We start from the raw sequence: 10541 nt of genomic DNA on the forward strand, positions 1-10541 counted from the left end.
AGTTTTAAGCATTTGAAAGATTCTCGTAATTTAGTAGCGTCCCGGATTTGCATTTTTGAAGTACGGGAACTTTATCTATACCTTAACGTGGGAATCGGTTTCGGACCATGCACTTAAGCCGCTTTGCCATAAGAGGCACAAGGAGTTTTTCTTTCGATTTCCTCAGGAATAATGCGAATGTTATAACTTTTAAAACTATGTTTAAAAAAGAATACACATCGACATAATAAGATGATAATCTGATACCTAGGAAATATATTGAATTGTTTTTAATTTGTTCTCACGCTTCCAAATCAGTACTTATGCTTTTTTTATTCCAGCCTTTTAATATAAGCATTTCAGACTATTGTCTGTTCTAGGACGATACAATTCTAGTTCATGTATATGCTAGCTTTGGAAATACAGTAGAGTTTCGCTTATCCGACATAAACAGGCAGGCAGAACGCTGGATAATATGGATGTGTTAAGAAAAGACCTATTAAAAGTAAAACTTATGATATAATTTTACAAATTACGCATCTAATAATAATGTTTTATAACAAATAACTGCACTGCACTGAATCAGTGACGTATCCAGCGTGAGGGCCTGAGAGCTGTCTCTCTCCGGAACTCAAGCACTTTTTAATAAACTTGCCTTTACCCTTTTGAGGTTCTTTTATATCAGTTTACTAGTAGTCAGTGTCCAAACTTTGGGCAATGTGCTGTTGTCTTGTTATAATTCTAAGAACATACCATAATGCCATTATACCAGTTGCAGTGGCGTATTTAGGGGGTGGCTTCCGGGCTTAAGCCCCCCACGAAATCTTACTTAGTATAGTAAAGTAAATAAAATATCTTGCAGAATTTTCACATTTCCAGGCAAAGCCCCCCCCCCCCCCCCGAAAGTTAGCAAAGCCCCTCCCGAAACAAAATCGTAAATACGCCACTGACCAGGTGGAATTAAAGAACAGATTTAAATAGGATTAACATTTCGTTTCCGTTCTGTTTTTAACTTTAATATATTAGAACGATACACTCCATGTCTTCTTGCTGTTTTTGTTATGTGATATACGTAGCAGACAGTTTTCTTTAGTTACATTTCTCTCGAAAATTGTTTCGTTTTGTTTGTGCTATAATGCAGTTTCCAAAGTAAACCGGTTTATAAATGAAAAGTAGGAAAAGTTTAAGAGAAATACAGAACTGTCGCATTATTATTATTATTATTATTATTATTATTATTATTATTATTATTATTATTATTATTATTATTATTGTTGTTGTTATTATTATTATTGATATTTAAAAACATTAGAATTACGTGCTTACGAGGATTCGTGTTGGGCCCCCTCCGAATAGAAAACCTGGATACGTGTCTGCACTGAATGATAGACATGAGTCAAGGTGTAGACGGGCGCGCTAGGCGATAGACTCCACAGCATAAAAAATAGATTAAGACCACAACTTGCAGATCTTCTTGCCGATTGGTGCTATTTGCAATGATATATCGGATCATATGGTATGTGGAGCAAAGGATGGTCGGATAAGCGAGACCATTGTGCATTGGTGTTTCACGCACCTAAACCTGTAAAATGTTTGTATAAACAATTATCTTTCACTCCCTAGCTAAATTTGTGGGTATGATCACACACCTTGCCTCATAAAGTACAGTCTTATAAAGAAAAAAATATTTTTTAGCTAAAACCTAAAGAAAAGCCAACTTCAATTTTTCTTTTTTTTAAAATAATGGCAAACTAGTCCACTTCATCACGATAAATCACGTTTGGTACTAAGATATCTTTTTCTGTCCGTATATATCCTTCACACTTCGTTGGAGACAAAATTGTTTTTTCCCCAAGAAAACAGGATGATAGAACTATACAACAGCATGAACAGAAAACAATAGCTATTAACAATAGTTCTCTAATCCTGGATAAATACGTCATTACAGCAAAATATCAGTAAGTTGTCCTTATTATATTGCTTCGGTTCTTATTAACTTGAAAATTATAATGTTTTGTATAAAAAAAACAAAAGAAAAAGAAATGGGATGGGATGGGATGGGATGGGATTCGGTGTGGTGTCAAAATTATAAAGTAACTACGACTCCGCCACTCTACCCACCGAACCACGGAGGCTACATGGTGTTAGCTCCTTTTTTAAAGAAATAATCTTCATAACCATGGTCCGTATCGCTTGGAACCTTAAGATAAGAGTTTTTCTGTTTAATTCTATATTTTCATACGACATCTGAGTTACAGAAGCTAATTTATATTTGGCAGGCAATCTACACACTAGGGTTTAACCAATAAATGCAACATTTTAGTCGACTATCCAGTTCCTTGATCCAACTTCTCGATTCCCCTACTGAACTCCCTCCGCAATTGTGATCTGCTACTGAAAAAATCCCTAGAAATCATCGTTGCCAGTATACACAAAACCGAGCATAATTTTGTTTTTGCTTATATTTTTATTATTTTATTATATTTTTTGGAAATATCTCCTTGGATGGATTGCTTTCTATTATCTCCACATACTAATAACTGAATTTTACCCATAAACGTAAGGAAAATGGAATAAATGCGAAAAATCTTGAGTTACAGTATACGCGCAATTTTTTTTTTTTTTTTTTTTGCGCAAGGGAGTACTTTTCTTTTTACTTTTCTATAACTTCTGACATTTTTTCCCATTGCTCATGTATGGTTATACCACTTATCCAGTTCATTAAGTTCCCCTCTTGTTCTTTCTTTATTCTACTCGCTTTCTTCCACTTCTGATAATCTTTCTTTTTTCTCCTTCTGAAACTGTAGCCCCTTCCCAATCTATCCTATGTCCCGTTTCTTTCACATGCATGTAAATAACGTTATTTTCTCTTTTAATTCGAACATCATCTTTATGTTGTTTTACTCTGTCCATAAGTCTTTTTCTCGTCTCTCCCATGCATCTCATGTTACACTCACTACATTTCACTTCATAGATAACTCCTTCTTCCTCTATATTGCTTTCCCTCCTTTTCTTTTCCTTCCTTATACACCTCAACAACGTTTCTCCTCCTTTTCTATATATCTTAATACCTCCTTCTCTTAATAACTTCTTTATTACTTCCGTCTTTTCTCCTATGCTCTGAATTCCATACCACTTCTTATTTTCTTCTTTCTTTTTTATATTTTCTTCTTTTCTCTTTCTTCTTATCTGTTCTATCTTATATCCGTTACTTTTAAGTTGTTTATAGAACTTTTCCAAATCTTTCTTCCTTCTCTCTTCTTTACTGTTGACCCCAGTAGCACAATTGATGGGCCGATGTCGATCAACATGGGATTTGTTGGTGGGATTGATGTCGGTGTCGATGTCGATCGATGCAGAATGGCAAACATTTTACCGACATTGGCCAAGATCGGCAAATCTATGTCGATCGACATCGGCGTCCATGTTGATCTATGTGGGTCCCATGTGGATTCTTCCAAATCAATGTTGCCTCCACATGAATCCATGTCGCCCCATCTAGATCTGCCTTTTGTCAACATCATCTATCTTGATCCCTGGTTGAACAATACTGGCCTATGTAGGATCAATGTTGGCCCATCTAGATCTTCCCCATACCCACATCGTCGTTCGAGCTCCCTAGTTGACCTATGTGGGACCTATGTTGAACCACCCAGATCTTTCCTGAACCCACACCTTCGTTCTAGCACTCATAGTTGATCGATGTGGATCTATGTGGGATCCATGTTGGCCCATCTGGACCTCCCCTGTACGCACATCGTCCTAGCTCCCTGGTTGACCGATGTGGATCTATGTGGAATCTATGTTGAACCACCCAGATCTTCTTCATACCCACATCGTCGTTCTATCTCCCACGGTTAACCGATGCAGCTCTATATGTTCCTTGTAAAGAGAACGGAGCTCAAGAACTGGGATAAAGTGTTCTGTATTTCTTTGATTAAAGATAATAGTGATTGGTGCCATCATGTACGTTGTGTTTCGGAAGAACTTTTAGTTTCTTATTTTGATTTTTTCCTTTCTTTTTTCAGCTATTCCACAACGGACACGGTCCATACCCATGCCTGAATCTTTATCGTGCTGGGGCTACGATTGCATTAGATTTGGATGCAGACAACGTAAAAGAGATTATTCTGAACTGTGTGTAATTAAATTATGCATTAAATTTGCAACAAATGATAAAATTAAAATTTAGATAATGAAAATATAATATTACTCCATAAACACACGTATTACATGCACATTGACCAAGAAAATAAATAAGTTAACAACCCTTTTGTTTCATATATCAACGAAGTAGGTGGCTTGATATATGAACTAAAGAACTCACGTCGTTCTTCGGCTAGCCCATGGTGCTGTTCCCTCACTGTCCTGAGGTCGAGTCCCAGACGCTGCTTCCGTGATTCATATTCCAGGCTGGCGTTAGTGAATGCAATTTTTAGTCTATATGGTAGCAGAAGAGGTGGTGCTCCAGGGTTCCATTTATTGTGATATTCCATTTATATTGAATAATAAATTGACTCGACGTATTATTTACATTTAAAGTACTTCACAAATGAAACTGTTTGGTACTCACATTTAAAAATACTTTACAAACAAACTGTTCGTCACATGTTAAATTAATTAAGCGCTGAGGTCCGTCCTGTAGAGGGATAAATCGTACGTTTATCAGAAAGTATTCAGAGATGCGCGCACAATATGATTTTAGGCAGCATGGACGCTGCTTTCGAGTAGATGCGGACCGCACCGCCTAACAAACAGCAACGAGGAGGTAATCCTCACCAAGGGTGTCGAAACACTGAAGTTCCTTTGAGTTGGCTATTGCGTATGAGTACTTGGGGCTGGAGTTTTCCGTTTATGACGTATAGTATTGAGTATAAACACTTTGGCTGAAGAGATGCGGATGCTTCGAATGGACCAACCAGTGATGGGCGATAACAACATGTAGGTGTTATTGCAAGTGTTCCGTTTTCTGGACTCAAGAGATCAATCACAAACGGAGTTGCTGTGTTTACATTATATGTTTATATATAGCAACGAAATTGAACTGAGGCTTACCAACACAAACGAAGAAACATACCAAAGCGATGAGAGAAGAGTTTCTAGAATATTTGGAAATAAACGAGGCTTGGTTAATAAAGTTTGAAATCAAGTTTGACTTTCCCAATATCTTTTTAAATTTAAAAAATGAGCCTCAGTTCGATGATATCGTATGCCTGCGAACGACGACCGAGAAAATTGACTCAATTTGTGAAGAGCGCCTGGCCGTCAAAGGGTTAATGGTCTATACTGAAATGTTACTGAAAAATTACTGTATTGTGGAACACCCTGTATATGAATTAAATATCACTGGGGACTTACCATGAAGATTTGGTATATTGGAACTGCACTGTATATAACTAATCACACTTCACTTGATAACTATAACGTTCTTTAACCTGTATGACAATAAGCCACCTTTTGTTAAAGCCACCTATCATGTTCATAAAGCCAGGTTTAAGTTCCAATTAAGCCACCTTTAATAAAATGTTTATTATTATTTTTTCGTTGTATTTTCAGTCTATAGTTTTTTATTTATGTATTTATTTTTTAAGTATCGGATTTTCACCATAACTGTCCATTTCAGTTTATTTTTCGATCATTTTTACTAAACATATGACATATTTAAACATGTTAAACCAAGTGAAAACACAAATAAATAATAACACAAAAATACTTACTTACTAAACAATATTAAAATGTGTGTATCGATTTCGATAGTGTTGCCTGACGACGGTGTGAACGATAATGTTGAAATTCCTAATATGTGTACCTCGTGTAATGTAATGTGTGTGTATGCACCTTTTTACAAGAAATTTGATACTTAATACTTACTGAATACTTACTGAATACTTAAATTTTGTTATTTAAAATACTTATAATATTCGAGTACCAAATGTAAACATTTAATATAGCATTAAAATGATTATATCGACTAACATATATATTTTTACACATAAAAATATTAATAACGCAAAATAATTTTCAAAACAAGAATTCTTAAAATGATTATGATATTAATTACATACTGATCATTTAAAGTACTCTGTTACAACTTATTAAGTGTTAAAATACTAAAAGAATACAAAATCATTTAAAATCTCAAGTTTCAATAATCATATTGTTTAAACAACAAACAAAACATCCATTGAATTGTTTCAAATAAATTTGGAATCACATGTCATTTTTTTAAAATTATCAGCATTACTCACAACAAACATAAAATTTTATTTTTATCAAATCATTAACTGCAACAGGTTTGTAGGCATTAACACTAGTGCACGGATTGTTTATAGCATTAGCGAACGCACGATTATTGGCTGATACCATCATTAATTAATCTTATTTTTAACAAAATTCCTTATTGACAATGGCAAAATACAACTGTTTAACACATTTATGGGCATTAATTGCAAACACATATAACAAGAGGGATATACAATCCACCTTTAAAAATATTAAATATTTACAATAGACTTTTTTAATTTTTCTAGTATTTCCAAGCTAGGCTTTCGAGAAGTAACAAGGAGTAGCTATTTCCAAACGTGAACCGCCCTCTAATGACCTTTGGTTTCACGTTAAAATATGCATGCATCATAACAGTAAATTTCGTAACCTGTCCCTTTCCTTTTCCGCTTCCTGATTCTCTCTAATATTGATCTTGTCTCTCCTGTTTTTTCCAAGACTTCTCGATTCGTTTTCCTCTTTACTCAACTGACCTTTTCCATTCTCCTCCATACCCACATTTCGAAGGCTTCCAGTCTTTTCTCGTCACTTTTTCGCAAAGTTCACGTTTCGGCCCCGTAGAGCACAACGCTCCATACAAAACACTTAATAAGTCTTTTCCATAATACTTTATTCAAAGGTCCACAAAATAAATTATTCTTCTTTCTAAACATTTCCTTCGCCATTCCTATTCTAGCTCTTATTTCCTGTTCACACTTCATGTCTTCCCTAATAATACTACCTAGATATCGAAAACTAATTACTTGTTCTACTATTTCACCTCCTGTTTTAACAGTTAGCTTAGTTCCATTCGTGCCAATTACCATTGCCGTAGTTTTCCTAACATTTATTTTCATCCTATAGTCTTCACAGCTTTTCCTTAATTTCTCTAACATCGTATTGATTTCGATTTCAGATGTCGCGAGAAGAGCCATGTCATCTGCAAAGCGAAACAACTGACCCGCCTACCACCCAACCAGGGCCGCCCACAGGGTGGATGTATGGCGCAAGCTGCGCCATTGAGAAAAATTTTGGGGGGGATTTTACTCTACTTTCGAACTAGCAATTTTACTGTCGGAATAGCATTAAAACACGATTTTGAGAAGCTAATTTTCAAAAATTTTCCGGGGTGAACCCCCGTACCCCCTGCTTCGATACTCGATGAATGAAGTACCGCGCAAGTAGCCGTATGAAAGGAAAGGTTGGTTCGTTTTAAGAGAGAAGGGCAGCCCACAGGAGGGATGAATGGCGCAAGTTGTGCCATCGAGAAAAAATTGGGGGGAATAAAAAAATTGGGGAAGAATTTTACTCTAATGTCGAATAAGTAATTTTGCTGTCGTCAGAATAACATTGGAACACGATGCGATTTTTTTTAAATCTCGAGAATGAATCCCCCTACCCCTGCTTAGAAACTCTATGAATGAAGTACCGCGCAAGTTGCTATATGAAAGGATGGGCTGGTCGGTTTATCGCTTTTTGGATATATCTAGATCAGTCTGGATCAGTGGGTGAAGAAAGGATTCATTAGGCCTTACAGGTGTTTGTTGAATATGTCTGGTTTTCCATATCTAACAATATTATACCAGATACTTCTGTCATTACCAACAACGAGTTGCTCAGCAGAGAGGATTATGAGTAAAGTAAAGATTGTAAATAATAGACTAAGAAGCAGCATGGGAGATGTATGGCTCTCCGACATGCTTGTCCTTTCTTCCGAAAAAGACATTTTAGAATGCATTCCCAACAGCGATATTATAGACAAATTTGCTTTGTCGAGTGAGCAAAGAAAAAAATTATTACTCTATAATGGACATCAAGGGTAGGTTAATGTCACCACCACGACCAGTAATAATTTAATCCAACAAAATCATTCCTGTAAAAAAAAAAAAAAACAAGTATGAGCGGCCTTAAAAAGAAGTGAAATCACAAAAATGAGCGCCAAGTTCTGGTGAACAACAGTTACAAACACTCAAGGAATCACTTTCAAATTTAGATTTGAAACTTTTTTATGTTGTCTGTTGAAAATTATAAAGCAGTTTGACATAATTGTGAGCTAGTGGTAACCATACAGACAACAGCCAAGTTTCAAATCTAAATTTGAAGTGAGCCAGTGAGTGTTTGTAACTGTTGTCCACCAGAACTTGGCCCCTATTTTTGTGATTTCAATTCTTTTTAAGGCCACTCGTACTTGGCTCTTTTACAGGAATGTTTTTTGTTGTATATCACTTCTTTTTGTAGGCTAATTTCGAGGATAACATTTTCTTTTGGTATCAAACTCAATAACTTGTAACTTGCGTCTTACTTTTCATGTACAAGGGTATTATATCAATATTTTGTAAAGAAAAAATTAATACTACTAATTGTAAAAAAAAGAATACCTGTGCCATACACAGTGTGTAGAAGTTTTTATACCCTTCAATATCCTTATAGAACATATTTAGTATTGTACGCTACCAAGACTACTAATAAAAGTAATGCCATTTTTATAATTACTACTGCCCCTACTACTACTACAAGCATTCTATAATACTACTACAGGAAATAAAAACAACAAAAATAGCAATTACTAGTACTATAAAAACTACTGCTACTCTGGGCAATTGTTTTTAGAGGGCTTGAGTTTTGAGGAGGGAAGAGATTATGTTTTGGGGGGGAGTGCGCCATCAGCTTTGGGGGGATGAGCACCCCTGCACCCAACTACACACCGACTTCCTTACACAAACTCGCCTTTACTATTTGTTCTAAATAAATATTAAATAAAGTGGCTGAGAGGCAGCATCCTTGACGTACTCCCCTGCCATTTGCTCTTTCGGCCGTCATTTCATCTCCTATTCTAACTCTTACTCGTTGGCTCATATATAAGTTTCTGATGAGTCTCCTGTCCCTCCATGCTAAACCGACCTTCTTTAAAATTTCCATTAACATTTCCCAATTTACTCGGTCAAATGCGTTCTCTAAATCTACGAACACAACATATACGTCCTTCCCTTTTTCTATGAATCGTTCACCTATTACTCTCAGCAACCTAATAGCGTTCCTTGTGCCCTTTCCTCTCCTAAACACAAACTGTTCTTCCTCTATTTCCCTATCTGTTCTAGCGTATAGCCTCCTATTTAGTATTCGTAGTACAATTTTTGCTGCGTGTGATATTAAACTAATCGTTCGGAAGTCTTCACATTTTTGAGCGTTTGATTTCTTCTCTAATGGGATCATCACCGTCTGCAGAAAATCTTTGGCCCCCTCTCCCGCCTTATATATATCATTACACAACCTATATCATCATCAGCATAAAGGTATCATTATTATTACTAGTATTAACGTTCTTCGAGCAGTAGATCTCACGATAAACCTCTGAATGTTTTACCCAGATTCGTCAGTTCTCATTTATGGAACAATCAGTTTTCGTTTTCTGGCTACATCCTTATCTGATTTTACCCCCCCCCCCTTCTACGTAGCAACGCTCCGTATTTCCCGAAGTATGTTTGCTCATTTCCTGTGAAAGTATCGTTTTGATGCGTCTGTTTTCATTTTTGATCGCCTCCTTTTTCATTTTCTGGCTACACCCTTAACCTATTTTACCCCACCTCATCCGACAAAATAGGCCGTGATCCTCGAAGTAAGTTTGTGGTTTCATGTGAGTTTCATTTTGATTCGTCAGTTTGATTTTTTGATCACTCTCTTTCTCATTTTATGGGTACACCATTATCTTATTTTGTCCACCTCCGAAAAAATAGTTCGTAATCACTAATTACCGAAGTGTGTTTCTTCATTTCTTGTGACAGTTTCGTTTTGTTTCGTCAGTTTTCAATTTTAAATCACACCCGTTTTCATTTTTTTTTTGGCTACACTCTTACCCAATTTACCACCACCACCCTGACCTCCTCCGAAGCAATAGGCCGTAATTCATGAAGTGTGTTTTGTGATTTCCTGTGAAAGTTTCGTTTTGATTAGTCCGCTTTCATTTTCAGATAACCTTTTTTTCCATTTTATGAATACACTCTTATCCGATTTTATCCCTCCACTTTCCTCCCTAACAATAGCCTTTTAATTGCTTATTTATTAAGCTCTTGTAACAGAAAGGAGTCCATCAAATTTGTTTTTAATTGTGATATTCTTCGTTTTTCTCCATTTTCACACGTCCCTCTACCCCTGATCCGATTTTTTTCACAACGAACTTGACCTGTCGTTTGAACCAATAAATACTGGTAAACGAACAGTAGACCTCGCGATAAACCTGTGAAAGTTTCATTGGGATTCGTCAATTTTCATTTTTCGTTGACCCCTTTTTTGACTTCCTGGCT

This window comes from Thermobia domestica, chromosome 4, assembly GCF_964235325.1.
Source record: "Thermobia domestica chromosome 4, izTheDome1.hap1.1, whole genome shotgun sequence".
NCBI classification, from domain to species: Eukaryota; Metazoa; Arthropoda; class Insecta; order Zygentoma; family Lepismatidae; genus Thermobia; species Thermobia domestica.